Genomic DNA, 22,358 nt, shown 5'->3' on the forward strand with positions numbered 1-22,358 from the left:
GCCAGTCAGCTTTGAAAGAGAAAATTCACACTCAGCAAAGGAATACATTTTTTTTTTAAGATTTTATTTATTTGGGGGCCTGGGTGGCTCAGTTGGTTAAGCGACTGCCTTCGGCTCGGGTCATGATCCTTGTAGTCCCTGGATCGAGTCCCCCATCAGGCTCCTTGCTTGGCAGGGAGTCTGCTTCTCCCTCTGACCCTCCCTCCTCTCATGTGCTCTCTCTCTCATTCTCTCTCTCTCAAATAAATAAATAAAATCTTTTTTTTTAAAAGATTTTATTTATTTATTTGACACAGAGAGAAAGACAGCGAGAGAGGGAACACAAGCAAGGGGAGTGGGAGAGGGAGAAGCAGGCCCCCTGCAAAGCAGGGAGCCCGACGTGGGGCTCGATCCCAGGGCCGCAGGATCATGACCCGAGCTGAAGGCAGACGCCTAATGACTGAGCCACCCAGGCGCCTCAGGAATACATTTTTTAAAAAGATTTTATTTATTCATTTATTTGAGAGACAGAGAGAGAGTGTGAGTGGGGGGAGGAGCAGAGGAAGAGGGACAGACAGATTCCCTGCAGAGTGGGGAGCTCAATGCCAGGCTCCATCCCATGACCATGACCAGGATCATGACCTGAGCCAAAATCAAGAGTTGGACACTTAACTGACTGAGCCACCCAGGCGCCCCCCACCCCCGTTTTTTTTTTTTTAAAGATTTATATATTTATTTATTTTATTTGAGAGAGAAGAGCACAAGTGGGGGGAGGGGCAGAGGGAGAGAATCTAAGCGGACTCCCAGCTGACCACAGATCCTGACACCGGGCTCAACTCAGAGCTTGATCCCAGGACCCTGAGATCATGACCTGAGCTGAAATCAAGAGTTGGACACCTAACTGACTGAGCCACCCAGGACCCCAGGAATGCATTTTTGGGATTTGGGGGTTTGCATTTTTTGTTTTTTAAAAATATTTATTTATTTGATAGAGTGAGTGAGAGAGAGCATAAGCAGGGGGGAGGGGGAGAGGGAGAGGGAGAAGCCGACCCCATGCTGAGCAGGGAACCCGATGTGGGACTTGATCCCAGGGTCCTGGGATCATGACCTGAGTCAGAAGGCAGACACTTAGTTGACTGAGCCACCCAGGCCCCCAGAATGCATTTTTGAATAATCATAAAAATCTCTTGCGAAGTGACTTGCTCAATCTCTCTATGTTAAATTGGCCACCAAGTCAGGCCTGAAATTGCAACTGAACTAATGTGAGTTCCCTCCTTGGTGAGTTCCAGGTAGAGACTACACCAGGTAGAGTTTCAGACAAAGGAAATTTTATTTGCAGCAAATAAGGAGATCATGAGGAATAACTTCCAAAGCTATGACTTGCAACGCTGTGACTCCCTGAGCAGGGGTGAATGGGTCTCTTTTATTTAGGGTTAGGATCAATATTCAGAAAGAGGAGTTTTGTCATTGTATGTAGAGGTGGGCATAAGGTCACATCTGGGTCTTAAGGAAATGCGCCTAAGCGTGCGTACATTGTATGTTACGTTAATGAGTTTCAGCTCCTCCTTGGGTGGAGATTTCAGCATCAGATTTTAGCATTATAATGAGGGTAGAGATAACTCTCACACTAGGTCTTTCTGCACAGCTGTGAGTCTTTGGTTGAGCTCAAACTGGTCTGGGTGGTCAGGGCGGTCCTTATTGCTTAGAGGGTAGTTTCGGTTTCTATCACAGGATGCTATGCCTGTGGGATCTTTTGCCTGAGTTAAAAGATAAGCTGGAAATATGGTGCCTGGCGGGCTCAGTCAGTAGTGCCTGCATGTCTTGATCTTGGGGTTGTGGGTTCTAGCCCCACGTTGAGGGTAGAGTTTACTTATAAAAAAAAGCTGGAAAGAAGAACTTAAGGAAACAACAGTGAATGGGTACACGCAGGTGGGCAGTAAAGGTCAGGTTTTGGAGTCTTGCTGGTGACAAAACCCACCTTCCTAGCTCTACATCCCTCGCAGGAGAGCCATCGATTTTACCATGATATTCACTGACCGACAGAAGAGCTGATAGTGTTTTTATAATTGTTACAGCTTCCTTGTTTATACTTTCTCCTTGTGGTCTCAGTGGCTGGTATTGTTTTGAGCAGGTAAAAGCTGAGGTTTCTTTATAAGGATCAAGTTTCCCTTTGGCCAGCGCTTGACATGGGCATGCCTTGGAGAACTTGCGACTTTACCCCATCCTGCTACCTGCTCAGCCTGTGTCCCTGCAGCTGGCTGGGCTATGGTTCCTGCTCCCTGGTCTGTCCTGCCCACTGTCTCCATGCTCAGTTTCTTTCCCAAGGCCACCAGGCAGTCTCCATACCTCAGCAGCACCAGCCTTAGACTTGGGCAAAGGGAGACCCTGCCCTGGGTCTTGTGCTTCACAGGACCCCGCTCTGACTCTCCTCCAGCTCTCTCCCTCCTAAGGGACAGGAAATCTGTGGAATCGAGTGGTCCTGCTCTCCTAGTCCCTCTCCCCCATCCTTTAACCCACAATCTGAGTCTTGGCGGGTCTTGGATTTTATTGCCCAAATGACCCCAGCCCCTGTGTAGGGCCTGTCTGGGCCTCTTTCCTGAGCCTATCCTCCCAAGTAGCCCTGGGCCAAGGACAGCATAGACGGCAACTCGATAGGCAGACTGAGGTGTCCGGACCTATTCATTCAAGGACCTTGTCAGTGCAGGATGGAGCTGGGAATGGGAAGAGGGGTGGCAGGCCCTGGGCTAGGTGCAGAACTGCAAAGGCACTGAAATTTTAAATTAAAATCTAGCCTTCCAGATTGTTATGAAGGTCTGTTTGTCAAGGCGGGAAATAGTACATCTTTTATTTCACAGTGTGTCAATTTAATTTATAACTCTTAATATTTAGACATAGGGTACGTGGGCCTCCATTTCTACTCTTGCCCCAGGCTTTCTTTGCAACTGTTAAGAGCAAGTCTGTTCTTTATCTTTCCTCCTTTTATTACCCACTCCAACCACTTCCTGATTTTCACTTGTTAAATAACAAAACTCCAACTGAATAAATTTGAAGATCTAATTGGCCTTATCAATCTATTCATGAATTGAACAGCATCCCAATATCTAGCAAGTAGAGAGATGCTCCGCTGAGCCAAATGAAAGAAAGGTTTTTAAAGACAGAGAGAGGGGAAAAAGGGAAAGAAGGAAGGAAGGGAGGTGGGAAGGAAGGAAGGGAGGGAGGGAGGAAAGAAGGAAGGAAGGGAGGGAGGGAGGGAGGAAGGAAGGAAGGTGGGAAGGGAGGAAGGTAGGAAGGGAGGTGGAAAGGAAGGAAGGAAGGGAGGGAGGAAGGAAGATGGGAAGGGAGGAAGGTAGGAAGGGAGGTGGAAAGGAAGGAAGGAAGGAAGGGTGGTAGGAAGGAGGGAAGGTGGGAAGGAAGGAGGGAAAGAAGGAAGGGAGGGAGGGAGGAAGGAAGAGGTGGGAAGGAGGGAAGGGAGAGAGGAGGGAAGGAAGGAAGGAAGGAAGAGTGGAGGGAGGGAGGAAGGAAGGAAATTATTAGCAAGGAATGCATTGTTTAGGCAAGATTGCCCTCCTAAGGGGAGTGGAAGGGTTATATCAGTAAATTTCCTAGTATTGACCAGGAAATTCCATGTCGACTGGTTAAAGGTTACATTTCTGGGAGTTTGAAACTGCAGTTAGGTTAGGTGAGTCTTGGTTAGCTGACTTGGCCTAAGTGATGCCATTTTGGGCCTGTGGTTTTCTTTTTTACACACTTCATACCTCATGTTACCTTAAAAAAAAAAAAAAAAGTTGAAGGAAAACCCTACAACCAGTTAAATAAATTGCACTATATCCATATGGTGGAGTCCCTGGCAGCTTCTGAAACAGAATGAGGCAGCTTGATTTAGACCGATTCGGGACAGAGGCCAAGAGAGTGCTCATGGCGGAGAATAGTGCAGAGCAGTGTAAATGGTTTGCTAACACCTGCTAGCCACCCCCCCTCCCCTCCAGGCCCCCAAGCTTGCTGCTGCTTCAACACGCTGAGACAGCTCAGCTCCCGTCTTTATGCTTGCTGCCCCAGAACAGTCTTGCTCTAGATGTCCTGCCTTCATTCTAAAGGGTACCAGAATATGCCACCCCAAAATACACCTCTTTGGAATATGGTTTATTTTGAGCTAAAGGCCATTGAGAACTAGCAGACACAGGAGAAGCTCTAAAAAGCTCTTGTAACGGAAACTGACATTTATAAAAGAAATTTACCTTTGTAGAGATGTCTCCTTCTCCCCTACCAGAAGAAACGAACTCTTAGTTCCAAGAAGTCACTGACTTAAATCTGCATAACAAACCTTACTAGACAGCCCTTGCTTACCATACTACTCCCGGTCACCTTCCCCTATTCCCTCCCCACCTAAAAGCCCCAAATCCCTATTCTTTTGTTTAGCCTAAGACTGTATACAAGCCTCAAGCACCTGGCCCCCTCCTTGGCCACATTTTTGTCTTTGTAAGCTCTGGTGTATAGATAATTAAAACTTTTATTCTCTTGTAAATCTGTCTTCTATCAGTTTAATTCACAGGTCCTACGACCGAACAAACGGTGGAGGATAGATACAATTCAAATATTATCTTATGAGAAGCCTTTCCTGACTACTGTCCCTGACTCTCCTTTATTTTCCTCCAGAGCATTTATCATCCTTTGACATCTACATCTAGTTGTTTGTGCCTCCTCTGTCTCTGCTAGAATATAAGCTGGAGACTTTGTTTTGTTCACTGCTGTACCTCCAACACCTAAAGCAGTGCTTGACATACAACAAGCACTCAATAAATACTTATTAGGGGTGCGTGGCTGGCTTAGTCGGAGGAGCATGCGACTCTTGATCTTGGGGTTGTGGGTTTGAGCCCCACACTGGGTGTAGAAATTACTAAAAATAAATAAACTTTATTTTATTTTTTAAGACTTCATTTATTTATTTGTCAGAGAAGGAACACAAGCAGGAGGAGTGGGAGAGGGAGAAGCAGGCCTCCCGCCGAGCAGGGGGCCTGATGCGGGGCTCGATCCCAGGACCCTGGGATCATGACCCGAGCCGAAGGTAGACGCTTAACCACTGAGCCACCCAGGTGCCCCTAAATAAACTTTAAAAGAAATAAATGCTTATTAAATAACACATGTGTAAAAAATATATGCCATATATGGGGCACCTGGGTGGCTCAGTTGGTTGAGCATCTGACTCTTGATCTCAGCTCAGGTCCTGATCTCAGGGTCGTGAGTTCAAGCCCTGTGTTGGACTGCACACTGCCATAGAGCATACTTAAAAAAAAAAACAAAACAAAACGTAAATACACATATATATTTGTGTGTGTGTGTGCCTGGCATAGTGCTAAAAGGATATATAAGAATCAGGGGAGACAATTTTCACTTTATCTTCTTTTGTGATGCTTGACTTTGTTGTCCAATGCATATAATACTTATTTTTTAAACGATTTTTTTAAACTTCCATAAATTCATCAGTAGGAGTAAGAATTTTATTTTATTATTTAAAAAAACTTTTTAAGAGTAAGACTTTTCAAAATGTGGTTGAGTCCCATGATGGAACTAATTTTATTTTATGGGAATGAAAAGCAAACAAACTATGGTCAAATGTGACCACATGGATGAATCTCTCAAATGTTGAGCAAAAAAGTTGCAAAATATAGATAAGCAAATCTATAGAGACAGAAAGCAGATTAGTGGTTGCCAGGGGGTGGGAAGAAGGGGGAAACAGGAAGTAATTACTTAATGGATGTGGGGGTTTCTTTTAGTGTGATGAAAAATTTTGAAATTAGAGAGAAGTGGTGGTTGCACAACACTGTGAATGCACTCAATACCCTGCGCTGTACACTTTAAAATGGTTAATTGTAGGGCGCCTGGGTGGCTCAGTCATTAAGCGTCTGCCTTCGGCTCAGGTCATGATCCCAGGGTCCTGGGATCAAGTCCCACATCGGGCTCCCTGCTCGGCAAGAAGCCTGCTTCTCCCTCTCCCATTCCCCCTGCTTGTGTTCCTGCTCTCCTATCTCTCTCTCTGTCAAATAAATAAATAAAATCTTTAAAAAATAAATAAATAAATAAATTAATTAATTAATTAATAAAATGGTTAATTGTAGGGGCACCTGGGTGGCTCAGTGGGTTAAGCCTCTGACTTCAGCTCAAGTCATGATCTCAGGGTCATGGGATCGAGCCCTGTGTCAGGCTCCGCGGTTAGGGGGACGTCTGCTTGAGATTCTCTCTCTCTCTCTCCCTCTCCCTCTGCCCCTCCCCCCCTCTAAAATAAAATAAATAAATAAAATCTTTAAAAAATAAAATGAGTTCATTCAAGTTTTAGAAACTGAGCAATTATGGGGCGCCTGGGAGGCTCAGTTGGTTGTGTCTGCCTTTGGCTCGGGTCATGATCTCACGGTCCTGGGATCAAGCCTGGCATCTGGCTCCCTGCTCAGTGGGCAGTCTGCTTCTCCTTCTCTCTCTCCTCCTCCCCCTGCTTTGCTCTCTCTCTCAAATAAATGAATAAAATCTTAAAAAAATAAAAAAGCATAGAGAATTTTACCATTTACATAAAGTTTAAAGCACAAAAAACAATATTTCATTTTAGGATGCACAGGTACGTGGTAGAAGTATAAAGGAATGCAGGGAAACCAGAAACACTGAATTCTAGAAAAGGTTACCTCTGGAGGTTGGGAGGTGATCATAACCAGAAAGATTATACAAGGTGCTTCCACTGTATTGGAAACATTTCATTTTTAAAAATTTTTAAATTCTTTTTTAAGTAATCTCTACATCCAAAGTGGGGCTGAAACTCATGACCAAGATCTTGATCATGATCAAGAATTGCATATCTACTGACTGAGCCAGCCCCAGAAACATTTCATTTCTTTTTTTTTTTAAGATTTTATTTATTTATTTGACAAAGAGAGACACAGCAAGAGAAGACACACAAGCAGGGGGAGTGGGAGAGGGAGACATGTGTGTACATAACTTATTTATTTTGTTTTTAGAGAGGGAAATAGGGGAGGGGCAGAGGAAGAGAGAATCTTAAGCAGGCTCCACACCCAGCAAGGAGCAAATATGGGGCTTGATCGTAGGACCCTGAGCTGAAACCAAGAGTCGGATGCTTAACCAACTGAGCCACCCAGGTACCCCCATTTATGTATATTTTATATTATTCCTTATACTTTTTGGTATGTCTAAAATATATTTTTTTAAGTTTTTATTTTTATTCATTTACTCGAGTAATCTCTACACCCAACGTGGGGCTTGAACTCACAACCCTGAGATCAAGAGTCACATGCCCTTCCAACTAAGCCAGCCAGGTGCCCGTCTAAAATGTTTTCTAAGCAATTCAAAACTTCACACAACTCCAGCCTGTACATTTCCTTAGGATCCTATTATCTGCTAAACTGTGTCACCTCCATTCCCATGTTGAAATCCTAACCCCCAGTACTTCAGAATGTGACTGTATTTAGAGATAGGATCTTTAAAGCAGTAATAAATGAAAATGAGGATATTAGAGTGGGCCCTAGTTTATTGTGACTGATATCATTATAATTAGGATACAACTTACACAGAGGGACAACCATATGAGGACACATCAAGAAGAGGGCTGTCTACAAGCCAAGGAAAGAGGCCTCGGAAGAAACCACTCCTGTCAGCACCCTGATCTTGGACTTCTACCCTCAATAAATGTGGGAAATAAATTTCTGTTGTTTAACCCCCTGCAGTCCGCGGTACTTTGTTGTGACAGCCTGAGTAGACTCATCCGGATTTTTGTCTTCCACCTTCCCCCACACCCCACCCCCGACCCCCTTCATCCCCCTTCCCCATAGACCACAGCTTTACCTCTCCACTTCCTATGCTCCACCTTATACCAGGCTCACTGAGTGACTTCCTGGTATGTTCAGCCACCAGAGCAGACAAATACAGCACAGAAAAGAGTGGGATCTGCCATTGACTGAAAGACTGATCCTCCCATCTCCTGGTTTTAGCATTTTAAGTACTCTCTGTACCCAAAGTGGGGCTTGAACTCACGACCCTGTGATCAAGAGTCACACACTTTACTGACTGAGCCAGCCAGGCGCCCCTTGTTTTTAGCATTTAAAAAACTCATCTTCAGACCTGAACCCAGACCCTGTAAGAGCTGGGGTTCCAGAGGGAGAAACTGGCAGGGGAAATGCCAGAAGCTTGGAGAACTGTTTGGGTTGACCCGAGGCCTGGGGTGGGGGGAGCCACCCAGCTACCCACCTGCCCCACCCCGGCTGGCTGCGTCCTGTGCTGGTTACTTGGAGGGGCTCTGGAACCAGACTGCTGGGATTTCAATCCTAGCTCTGTTACTTATTTGCTGTGTGACCTGGGGCAATACTTAACCTCTCTGTTTCTCATCTTTTGAACAGTTACCATAATGAGTACTTACATCCTAGAGCTGCAGAGAGGATTACATGAGTTTTTGAAAAACCTTTAATCCAGTCCCTCATGCCTGTGAGATAGGGAAACCTGCTTTTTGCTCCTTTTCCTGCTTCTGTTCTTGCTAGGACCTGCACCCTCACTTTTACACATGCCTCAGAATGCAAATAGTGTATGTCCTGCTCATAAGGGACAAGGAGTTAGTGATTTCCTTAGGGTGGATAACATCTAAGGAAGGACCAGGTGCCAATGACAGGAAGAAGCTATCATATGCATATTCCAGACCACCAGCACTAGACATTTGGACCCCAGGTCCCCCCGGCTCTAAGGAATAACACCTGGGCCCTCATCTTCGCTCTGACCAGTTCCTTGATGCCCGAGAGGACAGGTACACCAGGCCACCATGCTTTTTAGTAAAAACCCCCAGGCCCCAAACAAAGATGAGACCTCCTTCTTTCCTTTGGGTCTCCCACACACCTGCATTCTCTCTACACCTTCAATAAACTCTGTGTTTACCTCCTGCTGGCTGGCTCGCATTTGATTTCTATCCTGTGCACAGCCAGGGACTCTCTTGGCTGGTCCTGTGGGACGCCCTCCGGGTGCCTGGAGCCGGCCTGTCGGCATCACGTGTATAATGTTGTATTTTGTTTTGTCCTGCTTTGCTTTAAATTTCATGAAAGAGGACTCTGGCTGCCCCCATTTTGACTTCAAACTTTCTAGTTGGGTTCTTCTTGCTTTCTGGTCTCCTTGCTCCGGTGGAAGACCCTGCGGGCAAAGCATCCCCTGAAGAGAGCCAAAACTACCCCCTCAAGCACTAAGGACGGCCCTGAGCCAGCAAGGCCCCCCGCCCGTGACTGTCTCTAAGACAGTGATAGATTTGACCTTGACTGCCTACCTGCACTTGCCCGCCCACTTTGCCCCACATTTTCCTTACGTAAACCTGGAAGTATTTTCGGCACTCTGGAGACAGTATTTGAGACATTAGTCCCTTGTTTGCCCCGTGTTGGCCTCAGGAAGTGACTTCCTTTCTGGCTTTGCCACCACCCTGTTGTTGGTGGTGCGTCGCTGAACCTGGTCTGTTTGAGACCCCAGCATGCCGGCTGCATTCAGAGCGCTATTTATTTCTTGAGACAAAATGGCCTGCGTGCAGTATCAGTGATGACATTCTCAACTCCTGCCTGACCCTGGGAGATGACATTTATTCCTTGAAAACACAACTTTCAGGACGTTTGAAGCAATTTGTGGAAGCCAATGAAATGATGCTTGTCAGGGCCATACCTCCGGCCCCAGCACCAAGAGTGTTTTCCTCAAGATTTTGCCCTACAATCATAGTGACCCAATGAATATTTCAGCCTGGCCCAGAGACAGGGGCCTTGGATGTTCCTGGGTATTTCCCTTCCTGTGCCTGGGAGCATTGCAATGACACCTGTCATCCACTGGGCAGCCCTGATCGAACAGCCCCCACCGGGACCTTGGCCTCCTGCAAGTCCCCCCATAGCCTGGGTGTCTGGAAACCCGGAAGAGGGGCTCTGCTGGTGGAACCCAGGGAGGTGGGACTAGGGGGCTGACGAGGGCTGAAGGGACTCCACTCCTCCATCAGCGGCAGAAATGGGGGAGCCGAGGTGTTTTCAGGGTTGTCCTTGGCACCAAGCAGGTTGTGTGTCGGAATGGAGAAGAGCCAGCTCTAGAGACGGCTTGCGTTGGAACCCTGGGCCAGCCACGTATTAGCTCTGTGACCTTGGGGAAGTAGGCTCAGCTTCTCCAAGCCCTGGTTCCTGTGCCTGTGAGATGGGGACTCTAACAGTGCCTATGAGCTAATGCACAGAAAGTACTTACATCGGGCCTGGGTGCTCCATGAGCGTAATGATCTGTGACCCAGGCCTGGGCCACTGTTGGCTGCCTCTTCATGTTGCAAGTCCCAGGAGGTTGGGACCCACCCACTTGCGGTTCTGTTTGCATAGCCCCTTCCCCACACTGTGTGCAACTATGTGCTGGGGCCCTTCTGTGGACTGTGGTTTCCTTCAGAACGTTAATTGATTGTATCTACACTTTGGGCCCAAGGCTGTTTCCAGAACTCAAGAGATGGAAGTTTCTGTATTAGTTGTTGTTGACTAGTGCTGCCATCTCTGTAGGAAGCCTGTTGCCTCTCTAGGGCCTCCCTGACCGAGCGCGTGGAGATCCTTTTGTGTGACCAGATCCAGGCCTTATCGGCTGACAGCGGGTCAGTTGACGTCATGCTTGCCTTTGTGAGCTGCGGTTTAACTCTGAGTCACAAAGCCTGTCGATCTGAGGTGGCAGGGGGCCCCAGGCTCCATCTCACCCAGAAAATTCCTGGGAGGTGTTACAGAAACACAAAGTTGGTTATTAGTTAATGGCGGTAAAGACAGATTTTATTCAATACTACAGCAATACGGGAAAGAGACTTCTTTAGTATAGAACTGAATTCGGTGCTGATCTGTGTGGAGGGGAGTTGGCCTTTTGAAGGGAGGATGAGGGGGTAGGGATGGGGAGCACGTGGGGGCTTGAGCAGTCAGGAAAGTGAAAAATTACCAACGGTGGGTAAGGGGTCAATGTCAAGGGGATTGGGCCACTAATCTGGCACTAACTGGCACTTACCCAGTTAGGCTCCTATCATCCTGCAGAGACTGAGACACAGGGGCCCTGTCTTTCCTTCCTTCCTGATGATTATATTTTAAAGGAATGGCTCCCAGGTCCTTGAGGAAGTCAGTCCTGAGTTCTAGGAAGTACGTGTACCTCTCAAAGGGACAGAGAAAGGATATACACACACAACTGGAAGTCTTCTTCAGCCAAACACCCACGGTAATAGTCTCTTGCCCAAGAAACTCCGGCCTCATCATGCATTCCCCAGGCAGCATGATCCGACATAAACCGTTTCCATGCTATTATGGAACTCTTCTGGGCACTGCCATCCTCAGGAGAGTACCTGTCTGACCTCATCCAAGACATCCCGCAGACTTCAGGCTTCAAGATTGTTCTGTGTCCTTTAGTCATGGGGCGGTTTCAGTAAATGTCAGATAGCAAGCTAGTCAATGCCCTTCAAAAGGAAATTCTCTAGTCTGAAGTCCCCGGAGACTGTGGGGATCACTCACAGGCTTTTTGCCAGAAGCCCCAGTCTATACCCTACATAGGGCTATGACCCAGAGAATTTGTCCCTATCAGCACTCCAACTTTTTTTTTTTTTAAGATTTTTATTTATTTATTTGTCAGAGAGAGAGAGAGAGCACAAGTGGGGGGACCAGCAGAGGGAGAGGGAGAAGCAGGCTCCCCACTGAACAGGGAGCCCGATGTGGGACTCGATCCTAGGACCCTGGGATCATGACCTGAGCTGCAGGCAGACGCTTAACGACTGAGCCACCCAGGCGTCCCAGCACTCCAGCTTCTATTCGACACTTTGTGGGCTCAGACAGGCTTACGTGTTCCCATTTAGCATGCCCAATTAATATTGCTTAAGGGTGGATTTACATTCCTTTTTTAAAATTTTTATTTATTTATTTTAAAGACAGCGAGCGAGTGTGAGGGGTGGTTGGCAGAGGGAGAGGGAGAGAGAGCTGTAAGCAGACTCTGTGCTGGGTGCTGAGCGCTACATGGGGCTCGATCTCACGACCCTGAAATCACGACCTGAGCTGAAACCAAGAGTCAGACGCTTAACGGACTGTGCCACCCAGGTTCACATCCCTTCTATTTTACAATCCCAGGTAGGAGGAACATTCCCTAGTCAGACACAACGTCCATCTGTTGCTGGGTGGACTGGGGAGACGTCCAGGTTCTGAGGCGACTGCCGATCTCAGCCCCCAGACGTCCCCGGAGAGTCTTACTCTTGTCGCGAGAAAAGAATTCAAGGACGGGCCAGACAGTGTTTGGGCACCACAGGTGAAGAGCGAGAGAGGGCATTCCGGGGAGGTGAGGGAGCGCGAGCCCAGGGAGAGCTGTGCCAGGGGTCTGGGTCTCTATCTTTTATTGACGGTCCTTCACGAAGGTGTGGACTATTTCTTACTTGGGGAGGGGATTCCTGTGGTTTTGCGATTTCTCCTTCTCACTTGGTCAGAGTCTCAGGCCTTTGTCTGGGGCCGGTCCAGTTTGATCTGGCTTCTTGTGGCCTCGGATGTGGAATGCTGTCAGGGCAGGTTGCTAACTTTCCTGGGAGCGGGCCTCCAGGCCCCCAGGCATCCTGTTAAAGCCTGCCTAGCTGCCTGCTCTAACACATCCTCATCGTCAATAATCAGGCAAATAGATGTAACTGGTTCACATAAAGCCTGTTCAAACATTCCAACTACAAACTTTTGCCTTAGTTCCAATTCTACAAACCCTTACATTCCTAACTGTGGCCTCCATTAGGACTCCATCAACAGGCTTTGGTTTTACAATACTAGGTAGAAGAAGTGTTCCCTGGCCAGATATAATATTCATTCCCATAAACCCTTCACATCAAGGAGACACAACTGCTTTACATAAAAGCCTGTTTAAACATTCTCACTTTCATAATCTTACCAACACTCATGTTTTTATGTTCTCCATCTATTTGCACCTTTGTTTTAACCCCATCAGTGTCTGCTTCATTCAACCATTTCCTAATACCCATCTAAAGATTTCCACTCTGCTGGGTGAGTCCCATGACTTTTCCTCTTTGTTTTGCCTTTAATCAATATTTGCTTTATTACCCTTTTTTTTTTTAAGATTTTATTAATTTATCTGATGGGGAGAGAGAGAGAGAGAGAGCCAGACAGCACAAGCAGGGGGAACAGCAGAGGGAGAAAGAGAAGCAGGCTCCCCGCAGAGCAGGGAGCCCGACGTGGGGCTCGATCCCAGGACCCCAGGGTCATGACCTGAGCCGAAGGCAGACACTTAACCGACTGAGCCACCCAGGCACCCCTCACCTTATTTCTAAATAACCATTTAAAAATTTCCACCATACTTAAACCACTGTCTAGGCTTTGCCTTTCCCCCATCTCTCATTAATTCACCTAATGTTTTTGCTTGCATCAGTAAGACCCATGAGGGGAAGCTGAGGCAGCAAATTTGATAAGGCTTCCAGAATTGTCCCTCAGTTTTACAGCGGTAAGGTTATATGGGGTGCCCATGTAAAAGGCACCCCACTAACCCTGGCATTTATCATGATCTGAGTAATGGGCATATACAGTAGTGAATATCCGGGTCATCAGAAAGCATCCCCCGTGCCTTGCTGCTTCGTGGGGTTGCTCTACATAGGGGGGCACAGACTGTCCCCTTCTCAGGGTAAACAGACCTCACAGTGGCTTTTATCGAGTCCCCCAGGCTGGCTGTTCCCTTGGGAAGAAGCTGCTTTGTGTCCGGGTTATGTATCTAGTAGTCTGTGCGTGTTCCCTAGTGACCTGTGGGTCCTGCATTCACCAAGCGTGCTCTTCCACTAGGCAGCATTCAAAACCAGGGACACAGCCACCAAATTTGTTACTTTCATAATCCATTCTAGTAAAGGTTTCTTGGGCAGCTGATGATACCGATCTACAAGATGTAACCGCTCCTTCACACTACACCCCCTGGTTTCAGTAGTTTCTTGGTTTTGCCCTCCCCCCTACATTGACTACCTTCTCGGGGACCAGAGAGGTCTTAGAAGTAGTTTCTGTTGTCGCGGCATACTTTTTCCCTTGGTGGGGGGCTTCGAGGCTAGTAACCAAAACTTAGACCCAAATCTGAGCTTAGTCTAGCATCAAAGTCCAACCCAGAACTCGCTTTTAATTTCATTTGAGCTATTACCAATAATAACCGAAGGACTGAGTATTTTGCCTTTTTCTTACTGGTTTGCATTTCCTTATACATCCTGTGAGCCAACTCCCTGGGAGTTGGATTTACCTCTAAATTCCACTGGTAACATTTACGTTTAGTAACTGAGCACAGCTGCCGCTCCAGACCATCGGGGACCACCTAGGAGTCCACAGTTCCTCACTCTCACCTTCTGATTCTTTTTCTTCCCAAAGCACACCGTTTTCACCAGCCAGGGCCATTCCAGCCAATCCCACTTTTCTGACATCGACTGAAGGAAAATTTTGCTTTGTTCCCTTTTAGACATATAACACTCCTGGCACCAGATGCATGGGTTTTTCCACACCAAGCAAGCCTTCAATTCTCGGCAGACGCCAGCTGAGCGTTTTACAATTTAATTCAGTTCTGACACTAATTGCCCAGAAGTAGCACAGACTTCACAAATTAAGGTCTCAATCCCACAACACCTCCCCCACCCCCACTTCCATTCAGATGCCAGTCACAGGTCCAGGCCTCCCATGCTTCAAACTGATTGGTTATAAATTGGCGGGGGAGGAGGGGGGGTATCACCAATTTATTACAAAGGATTTATTAAAGGATACACAGGAACAAGATGAAGGGATGCATAGGGCAAGGTATGTGGGAAGGGATGCAGAGCTTCCGTGCTGTCTCTGGGGCGTCACCTACCCAGCCCGTCCATGTGTTCACCAAGCCGGAAACTCTCCAAACCTGTCAGGATTTTTGTGGAGGCCTCCTTCTGTCAGCATGATGGGTAAAATCCTTGGCCGTTGACCATTAAGTCAAGTCTCCAGCCCCTTTCCCTCTCTGCTCCCCGGAGGCGGGGCTGAAAGTTCCAACCCTTTAAGCACAGTTTAGTCCCCCTGGCAACTGGCTCATCCATCCCTTGGGCAATCCTTAAGGGTTTTCCAAAAGTCACTCATTAATACAGGCTCAGGTGTGCTTGAAAGGGGCTTGTTATGAATAAGAAAAGATGCTCCTCTCACTTGATCACTCTAGGGCTGTTTCAGGAGCCTGGGGCAAAACCTAAATTTTATAACAGAAGATGGCCCTATTGTTCTTATCACCTAGGAAATAAGAAGGATTTTAGGAGCTCTGGTCAGGAGTTAGGAAGAAGACCAAAATATGTATTTCTTGTTCTATCACAATATCACAGGGGGGGAAGAGACAAATTTGCCATACAGAAGAATTCCAAATAAATTATGTAGCTACTCCACCCTAAAGAAGGAGGAACATAAGACCCCACTTTGGAGTGAAGAAATCTGACGAACACTACCTCAGCCAGGTGATCAAGGCCAACAGTCAACGGTGATAAATTATGGCAACAGTTGTGAACTCTTGAATGAGATGTGAGGAAAATGGCTCCTGCCTCTATTGTCTTTCTCCCCAAACCCCTAGCCCCACTGTGACTGTGGAAAAACATCAGACAAATCTCAGTAGTGGGGCATCTTCCAACATACCTGACGAGTACGTGTAGGCTTGAAATAAAAGCAGGCTCCGTCCCTAATTTAAGGCACTGATTCTTTCGAAGCTCCCTGCCTTGGGCCTCACCCTTGGCTGTTGAGCACTCTTGAAACTCAACACTTCTTTGAGTTGTCCACCAAAATCTACTCACACAAAAGTGTTAGGTATAAATCTTCTCCAGGTGGTCAGCAGTCCAAAGAGAAACGAGGTCCCCCCGGAGATGGTAAGCGCTCTGTCACAAGCCATTGCAAGCAGAAGGAGAACAACTCCTGGAGGGTGGTTTTGGGGCGGGAAGCTGGGGTAGAGCCTGTAGGATCCCTGCAGCTTTGACATTTTAGGGTTAGTGAGGTGATGGTGGTGAAAATGATGTTAATAACTCCCTCTGACTGAGCTTTTATTTTTATTTTTTAAAGATTTTATTTATTTATTTGAAAGAGAGCAAGCATGGGGGGGTGCAGAGAGCGAAGCAGACTCCCCGTTGAGTGGGGAGCCCAATAGGGTGGGAGGGAGGCTCGATCCCAGGACCCTGAGACCATGACCTGAGCCTAAGACAGACACTCGGCCAGCTGAGCCATTCAGGCACCCCTGAGATTTTACAATGAGCCAGGTCTTGGGTCATTCAATCCTCACAATAGGACTATTATGTCTATTTTGCATATAAAGAAACTGAGACTTCGCCACTAGCTACCATGGTGATTTAGATTTAAATTAAGTAAAATTCAATGAAATTTAAGAAGACTACTCGCTAGTGGACCGCCCAGCAATATGACATTTCTGTAATTGCGGGAAGCCTGCTGGACAGTGCTAGTTTAGAGACGTTTGCTCCCATGGCCAAGATCACATCTCCCATGGGGAAGATCCAGATCCCAAATGGAGGTGTCTCCCCGTACTGGAGGGGGCTGCTGTGTGTTGGAAACCAGGACTCTCAGATTTGGTGATCACTCAACTACCGGTTTCTGGTGTTCTCTCAGGGAATTATTTCATAAAATTGTTTTGGGGTAGAGTGGAGGGTTGAAGGACTTTAGCATGGCCACTCCCACCCCGAGGCTCAGAGCGAAGGAAAATGGAGAACATTGCAGATGTTCTTGAAATGGTGAAGCCAAGACACCAGGCTGATGAAAGCTTTAGCTTTTTGTCGCTGTTTCCTCTAGTCACTGTAGCGTTGCCTCCATTTGTCCCACCATCAATGGAGGGTTCGTTCATTCAACAAACTGATGTTGAGCTCCAGCGGGTGCCGCGTTCTGTTTCAGGCCCCAGAACCCATACCTGCCTTCCCTTTGCGTCCTGGGGTTGTTAGAATGGGTCATTTTTGGCTCTGGGGACTTGAAGCTGCTTATGGAAAAGAGGGATGTTTGGAATCCAGTAACAAGAAGGGGCCATTGCGAGGGCTGCGGCGCGGAGGGGCCCTCGCCTACCAGGGGCCCTTAGGCCCGGCTCTCCCGCGCGCGGCCACAGGTCCCGGGGCGGCGAGGGGCGGGGCGGGGTGGGGCGGGCGCCCGGGTACCTGCGGCGGCCGGCAGAGGGCAGCCAGGGAGCGCGCCGGGCGGCACGGCCGACCGCCCCCCCAAAGCCCAGGTGAGTGTGGCCAAAGTGGGGCCACCCCCTCGTCCGCGGCCCAGTCTCGGAGGGCCGGGGGTGGGGGGGTGCGTCTGGCTCTCGGGGGGGTGGGGGCGCGCGGGGCGGCCGCGGAGCGGCGGGCGGGACCAGGGACCCGGGAACTCTCGGCTCACGCGCGGGGGCGAGTCCCGGGGGCCGGCGGGGCGCTCCTGGCCCTGGCGTCGCGCTCCCCTCCCCGCCGCGCCCGCCGCCCGCCTCTCCCGGAGCCTGGGCTGGACCCGAGCGGCCGCGGGCAGCGCCCCCCCGCCCCCCGCCCCCCCGGAACGGCGTGCGCCCCGGGTCTGGCCTGCTGTCGGCCGGGGGCCCTCGGGGGAGCGCGTGGTGCGCCCGCAGCCTGGGCGCCGCCGGGGCGAGGCGGGGGCGGCCGGGTGGGGGAGGGGAGTGGGCGGCGAGAGGGCGGGCGGGCGAGCGCGGCTGCAGACGCCAGGCGGCGCTGGGGTGAGCGAGGCCCGCGAGCCGGTCAACAAGTGCGGTGTTTACCGAGCGCCGGTCGCCAGCTGCCCGCCGGGGCGCGCACGTGCGGCGAGAGGGGCCCCGGTGTGGCCGAGCCGCTGCCCGTCTGCGCTCCACTTGCCCTCCGTGAGGATCCCACACTCCGGGTGATTGGCTTGGGGCGCCGTGCTGGGCCCGGGCCCGGGACGTTTGGGCTCTCGCCCCTGGGTAGGTGGTCGGGAGCGGGACGTTGGGGCCCAGGAGCGTGTGAGTGCCGGATGCGGGTATTTCTCACTGGGCATACGGGCTTCCTCTGCCTCACCCTGCCCACCTCTTTCAGTCTGAGAATCCTGCCCTGGGTTTGTTTGCTAGCCCTCGGGAAACCCACTCCTAGCCATCAGGCCCACCTGTTTTTCCCAGGCAGAAGACTTGAAGGAAGTGTTGAAATCCATCCGGGGTGCCTAGTAGTGCCCATGACACTTGCGCTTTGGGGGCTGAAGCCCCCTTTCTTGGGCTTCAGCAAGAGCTCTGCTGGGAGGTTTGAGACTTCTGTCTCCTTCCTGGCTGCTGGGAAGGCTGAGGACCTGATTTTCCCATCTGGGTGGTCTGTAACCCCCCCCCCCCAATTCCTTCCCCCGACGTCATTCTAGGGAGAGGTGTGATGCAGAAGGTGGAAACCTAGCCTCAGATCAGGGCCAGAGGGATTCTGGTTCCACCTGTGCTGCTCCATGGGAATCTTTGATCTTCCCAGCTGCTGGGGGCTGGGGAATCAGGGGTGGCCCTGGGCACCCTGGTAAGAGCACTGGCAGAGCCAGGGCTGCGGTCCAGTCTCTGCCCCTTCCCTTCCCTCCACCTTGAACGAATGTGCCCTTACCGGGGTCTCCATGCCCCCTCCTGCCTGTGACATCCACTTGCCCTCCCATCTCTTGGGGGGGGGAATCATGCATCAGAGGCCTAAGCTTCATTTCCTCTTCTCTCACTGTCACATTTTCCAGACAAGTGCTCTGCACCTGCTGCCTGCCTCCCCTTTTAATCCTCCGCAGCCTGGCACAGCCTGGCCCCACCACCCCTCTGCTGAAACTGCTTTCCTGAAAGTCATCTTGTTTCCAAACACTGCTCTTTTGCTGGCCTCGTCCTTCTGCCTGGGGAGCGGACGCCTGTGTGCGTGTGTCTTCTCTGCAGCCTTCTTTGATGTGATTTCTGGGGCACCCCGCTCTCCTGGTTTGGCTCTTCTCCATTGTTCTTTCTCTTTGGACCCCTCTTCCCCCCTCAGAGGGATTTTTTTTAATAATGAAGTAATATTTTCTTTTTTTTTTTTTTTACGGTTTTATTTATTTGACAGAGAGAGAGAGAGCACAAGTAGATAGAGCGGCAGGCAGAGGGAGAGGGAGAAGTAGGCTCTCTGCTGAGCAGGGAGCCCGATGCCGGGCTCGATCCCAGGACCCTGAGATCGTGACCTGAACCGAAGGCAGACACTTAACTGACTGAGCCACCCAGGCGCCCCTAGCGGGATGTGTTTTGAGATGCTGTGTTTAACTTTGCAGGGGCTTTCTTCAGGAGCCCTTCAGGGCAGCCCCCCTCTCTGGCTTCTAGCATCAGTCCCGGCCCCCTGGATGCCCGAGTGACACCCCAACCAAACATCCGAGTCTGGCCTCCTCCTCTGAGGCAGATGCTCTCACTTGCTCCTCAGCAGTGGGGTTCCCTCCTCGGTTATACTCCCTTTTCCCTGAAGTGTCTCTACCTCTCGCCACCCCTCTGTGAACTACTACTGCAGGCCTCGAACATCTCAGGCAGGGCTCCGAGGCCCTTCCGCTGGTCTGGTGCCAGCATCCCGTCCAGCCTCTGCAGTCCATCTATCAGGTCACCGGTAGACTGATGGTCCCTGACTCCTGCTTTTGCCCAGTGGCTGACCCTCCTCCCCTGAGCAATCTTCAGAGGCTCCGCATTCCTCCCACACAAAGCCGAGCTCTTCCGCCCTGAGTTGAAGGCTCCTCATTCATGGGGCCTCACTCTCCCAAACCCATTTCCAGGCCTGCAGCTTCTTCCCTCCCTACCGCAGTCATCCCCTTTGCTCTTACCCTCTGGGTTCACGCTCGGTCGCTGTTGCCCTGGGAAAGCTTTGTGACCTTTCTGGCTGCACTCGGGGCCCTTTTCTTGGCTTTCCCTCTTCATCATGCCCTGGTGCAGCTGTCTGCTGCTGATCTCTGGCCCTTTGGGCCCTTGAAGCGTGTTCCCCTTCTGGATCCCCAGGACCCGGGCCCCCTGCAAGCACTCAAGAAAGGAGTTCCCACTCCCAGACATCCGCGAATACCTCCCTGTTAGCCTTCAGAGTCTGGCTGAAACTGCACCTCTGTCCTAGACTCTTCCAGTCTTCCGGATCCCCATCCGTCTACACTCCTGCTGGGTTATTAATGGATTCATTACCGTGTGTGCCACCCAGTTGAATACTGTGTTCTCTGCCTTCAGCCTCTGGTTGTGAGAGATGCTTTTCCGGCCCTTAATGGTAGCAGCTATTTGAGTGGTCATTAGAAGCGGGGCAGTGTGCTGATCTTTCCAGGCACTCCCTTGTATATGTGTGATCCTCCCGATGCCCAGAGGGATGACTGCTGCAATTATTGTCTCGTCCTGCCCATGAGGACACCAAGCCAGAGAGCTTGAGGGACTTGCCTCCATCACACAGCTTGTGAGCGGGCCGGGCACAGGTTGGAACTCGAGTCCGCCTGACTACCAAGATGTTTTCAGTGCTAGGATTTGCTGTTCAGGGAAGCGTGTGCTTCAGCCCAAGGAGTGTTATGTGTCCTCTTGGCACCTGGCCCAGGTGCAGGGGCTGGGCCGGTGGCTTGGTCAGCTGGTTGCTTTGGGACTCCAGGGAAAGACTGTAACAGAACAGATGGTTAATGGTGGGGCAAGGGACTCAGGGAGGCTGTGACATCTGCCCTGAGGCCTTAGAAACAGGGCGTGTGTGTGTGTGTGTGTGTGTGTGTGTGTGTGTCTTAAGTAAAAGTTGTGGTACAGAGAACCCTGCAGGGCCCTCAGGTAGTTCGGGTCATGTCTGTCCCTTAAGGCACTTTTACTTGCTTTTTTTTTGGTCAAGAAAATCAATCCCAGCTCCCCCCCAAACTGAACCTCCTTCATCGAAAGAAGTTTCCTAGTCCTTCCTTCCCTCTGCAGGTCACTGTCATATGAAAATGAGTTCCTGCTGTGAAATATGATTGCCATGGCAACCACTAGCGTGAGGCCCCGAGTCTCTTGCTCCTAAGGTCTCTGCACCGTAAGCTTCCAGGGGCTTTTTTCCATCTCTGTCGCCTAAAAACACAACATACTACACTTCACTCTCCTTTCGCATACACATTAGAAAATGTCGTGGTTTTTTTTTTTTTTTTTTCAGGCAGTGGTTTCTGGGCACTGTTGGTGCCCCAGCAGCCTGTGACTGGGCTGCTGATACGTGCCATTAATAATGCCTCTAGAACGGTGCCCCCGGTTTAGGCCATATTTTGAGTGAAGGCCATTGCAAGTGTCCGATGTCCTCGACGACGGGAGAGGCGGAGGGAGAGAGTGGTTTGGTGCGGTGGGGAGGGCTTTTTGGTGCCACTCTCCTTCCCTGGCAGGGGGCGAGATTGTCCTCACTTGCTGCCTCCTTCTGCGCTAGAGCCTTGCTCGGCTCTCCTGGGGGAGGGGGCGCCTAGCAGGTGCCTCAGGGTGCTGAGAAAGGTGCCTTTAGCAGCAGGCATAGCTCCTGACGTGGATTGAGCGCTTAACTAAGTGCAGACGCTGTTCCCTTACTTAATCCTCAACCGAGGGAAATGGAAAGTACTATTATTATCCTCATTTTATAGGTAAGGAAATTGATGTGTAGAGAAGTGAAGCGCTTGCCCGAGGACACACAGCAATGGTCCTAGGCAGTGTGGCCCCTGTGGCCAGTGCCCTTTACTTGGTGTAGCCCATGGAAGGGCTGTTTAAAGAACGAAAGTGTGAATTGGAGAGGTAGGGCAGGTTGGCTTTCTCGAGATTGAGGCTTAAAGTGGCGGTCTTCAACTTTTTATTTATTTATTTTTTCAGTTTGCCATTTTTAAAAAAAGATTTTATTTATTCATTAGAGAGAGAGCACGAGTGAGGGGGTAGAGGCAGAGGGAGAAGCAGACTCTCCGCTGAGTCGGGAGCCTGACCTGGGGCTCGATCCCAGGACCCGGAGATCACGACCTGAGCGGAAGGCAGATCCCAGCCATCTGAGCCACCCAGGTGTCCCTTCAGTTTACCACTTTTTATGTCTTAAGGGCAAAAGGCTGTGGTGAAAATGCATGTACTTGAATGTTACAGCAGCACTATTTGTAATCGCCAAAACACTGGAAATCACCCAATGGAGTAGAATGGACAGATACGTTGGGAGGAATACACACGATAGAAACACTCTACTACAGCGAGGATGGACCATTTACAGGCACATGGAACCACATGGATGGATCACACAAACCATATGATTGAGTTTCTTTAGCTATTCCACCACCAATGAATGTTCAGACTGTACAGTTTTTCACGACTCCAAACTGCCACAAAGACTGTCCCAGAACTTTCCACCTGTGCACACGTGCTGAGGTTTCCTTAGAGCAGATCCCGAGAAACAGAATCCCTGTGTCATAGGGCAGATGCATTTTTTATGTTAACAAATTGATGTCCGTGTGACATTCCTTTCT

The 22,358-nt window shown here is 49.8% G+C and overlaps 1 protein-coding gene and 1 long non-coding RNA gene across 3 annotated transcripts in view; both read left to right on the forward strand.

Moving 5' to 3' along the window:
• Nucleotides 1–7,690, forward strand: part of LOC145717400 (uncharacterized) — a 13,553-nt gene extending 5,863 nt beyond the window's left edge. The window contains exon 3 of the long non-coding RNA XR_014140592.1: nucleotides 7,532–7,690. This is a non-coding gene — a long non-coding RNA (uncharacterized LOC145717400). The remainder of the gene's footprint in view (nucleotides 1–7,531) is intronic.
• A 9,481-nt stretch (nucleotides 7,691–17,171) lies between these two features.
• The window catches only part of RPH3AL (rabphilin 3A like (without C2 domains)), an 84,839-nt gene continuing 79,652 nt past the window's right edge, over nucleotides 17,172–22,358 (forward strand). The window contains exon 1 of one of the 2 annotated variants that reach the window (XM_081806132.1): nucleotides 17,172–17,193. The gene's annotated coding sequence lies outside the window, so the exon portion shown is untranslated. Of the gene's footprint in view, nucleotides 17,194–17,730; nucleotides 17,896–22,358 lie in introns of those variants that run through there. The other variant, XM_081806129.1, reaches the window with a different exon arrangement.

The sequence above is a fragment of the Leptonychotes weddellii genome, chromosome 15, assembly GCF_054177405.1.
Source record: "Leptonychotes weddellii isolate Sample4059 chromosome 15, ASM5417740v2, whole genome shotgun sequence".
Lineage (NCBI taxonomy): Eukaryota > Metazoa > Chordata > Mammalia > Carnivora > Phocidae > Leptonychotes > Leptonychotes weddellii.